General features: G+C 48.7%; 1 non-coding gene and 1 pseudogene across 1 annotated transcript; both read left to right on the forward strand.

Annotated features, from left to right (window-relative positions):
- The first annotated feature begins 804 nt into the window (after nucleotides 1-804).
- LOC143364462 (5.8S ribosomal RNA) lies at nucleotides 805-959 on the forward strand. Its single transcript, XR_013084135.1, has one exon. It is a non-coding gene; the product is annotated as a 5.8S ribosomal RNA (ribosomal RNA).
- A 1,342-nt stretch (nucleotides 960-2,301) lies between these two features.
- Nucleotides 2,302-2,500, forward strand: part of LOC143364460 (large subunit ribosomal RNA) — a 7,133-nt pseudogene continuing 6,934 nt past the window's right edge.

The raw sequence follows: 2,500 nt of genomic DNA on the forward strand, positions 1-2,500 counted from the left end.
TAAAGCTGTGTGCGATTCTGACACTCTACTCTCTGTGTGGCGATAATACAGTGCACAAGAGCTTGGGACGAACGATCGCGCACGGCCAGAGCCGGCTGTGAAGTCCGCTAGTATCGAATAATCTTTCTCCGTGCACAATTGGAAATGTGTTTCGAGAGGACCGGCTGCGTAGCTCGCGTAAAGCTGTGTGCGATTCTGACACTCTACTCTCTGTGTGGCGATAATACAGTGCACAAGAGCTTGGGACGAACGATCGCGCACGGCCAGAGCCGGCTGTGAAGTCCGCTAGTATCGAATAATCGTTCTCCGTGCACAATTGGAAATGTGTTTCGAGAGGACCGGCTGCGTAGCTCGCGTAAAGCTGTGTGCGATTCTGACACTCTACTCTCTGTGTGGCGATAATACAGTGCACAAGAGCTTGGGACGAACGATCGCGCACGGCCAGAGCCGGCTGTGAAGTCCGTTAGTTATCGAGTTCATTCTCCAATAAGAGAGAGGAGGAGGAGAAGTGTCGGGATCCAGTATCGGGTTGTCTATGATCCCCGTCGTTTTCTGAATTCTCCTCCTGTGTTTTCCACTTTAAAGGTTTTTCAATGTATTTTCCGCCCGGCCGTCGGATACGTGTGCGCATTGCAATCGCGTACTCGCGACGGTTTCCGTTTCTACGGACGATCGTGTGTCGTCCTTAAAAACGACGCCTGAATCTCCTTCGCGCGCTGGTTGGAGCTTTCAGGTATCGGCGTTCTTATGAACCGCAGAACAAGAGACATAATTATATATTGATTATAAATCAAATTATACGATTACCCTGAACGGTGGATCACTTGGCTCGTGGGTCGATGAAGAACGCAGCTAATTGCGCGTCAACGTGTGAACTGCAGGACACATGAACATCGACATTTCGAACGCACATTGCGGTCCACGGATACAATTCCTGGACCACGCCTGGCTGAGGGTCGTTTACGTAACCAAATACTGCTTGCGTTGCTCTTGTAAGTCCCCGCCGTCGCTTACCTCTCCATGTCGAATTTTGTGGAGGGCGCAAAGAGCGTTTCTGAGTCGGGTTGCAAAGATGCTACGTACGAGCGAACGATGGACGTTTCGTCGGCGTTTGACGCGGTTCTGTGAAAATTGCAAATTTTACATTGCGTCTAACGGTCTTCGTGAGAAGAAGGAAATAGGAATGGGTATCACATTCGGACTTGCGTGAGTGTTTTGCGGCGTCGTGAGTCGTATTTTCAATACGACCGCCCGTGAACACCGCTCCGACGATCGAAATCTCTCTCTCCTCTCTCTCTGGAACGATTCGCATTGCGGAAGAAGCGTTTCACTCTCGAACATTTTACGCGCTCCCGACGTCGTCTGAAATGATGCGTATACGAAAGGTATAAGAGTCTCAAGAGACTACAGTGAATGGACACAAATAAAGAAAGAGATACCGGACACCCGTGTAAAATCTGTGTGCGCAACTGTGGCGTGCAACGTAAGCCCCAGGGAGATGATATATAAAATAAAATACGTCTGTGCGTGGATGTGTCTCTCTACACATAATTGCGGCGGAGGGTCGTCGTTGCCAGCGACTTCGACAAACATATTCTTAGAGTTCGCGAGACAGTGGTCTCTCGTTCTACGAACGCTTTGATGACTGATGGACATAGCAACATTTGGCATTGTGCGGGATGCGCACGCGTACTTGTATCGGGTCGAATAATTTCCCCGTCGTCGCGTGTCCTCGCTAATCCGTTGCGGATTCCATCGCCACGTTCGTTGAATTGAATGACGACCGAGATCTCGTGTCTCTTTGGTTTGATCGATGATATCGCGTCGTGCAGCGTTTCTGTACCCCCGTGTGTCTAGTGTAGTAGAGAAACCCCACCGGGTGTTGAAAATATATATACTCCTCTATGGAGTGGCTTTCGAACATCGTTGTCACCACAACGTGTTGTCACGCAGAGCACGAGAAGGTGAAGGTGAAAACAAACCTTTGTCGGTCGCCCCATGTCTTTTTTTCTTCATTGTCGATCGCGAGACCGCGCGATCTGTCGGTCGTCCAGTCCCCGGAAGTTCTTTTCGACGGACGTTAAAGTTAACCGGCCGATCGTCTAGCGAGAGTTTCCGATCGACGAACAAAATGAAGAAATCTCTATATATACATTATATAGAGAAAAGACACTTTGGTGTGGCGCATAAGATATATGGTTTTGTTTTTTTTTTTTTTTTTTTTTTGTGCTCCTCTGTACGTTCTCGCGTACTTTTAATGCTTTCGGTGAAATATACGAAACATTTTTTTTTCACGTTTGACGACCTCAGAGTAGGCGAGATTACCCGCTGAATTTAAGCATATTACTAAGCGGAGGAAAAGAAACTAACAAGGATTTCCTTAGTAGCGGCGAGCGAACAGGAATGAGCCCAGCACTGAATCCCGCGGTTCCGCCGTTGGGAAATGTAGTGTTTAGGAGGGTCCATTTATCCCGTGACGTCGAACCGCGTCCAAGTCCAT

This window comes from Halictus rubicundus, unplaced genomic scaffold, assembly GCF_050948215.1.
Source record: "Halictus rubicundus isolate RS-2024b unplaced genomic scaffold, iyHalRubi1_principal scaffold0567, whole genome shotgun sequence".
NCBI lineage: Eukaryota > Metazoa > Arthropoda > Insecta > Hymenoptera > Halictidae > Halictus > Halictus rubicundus.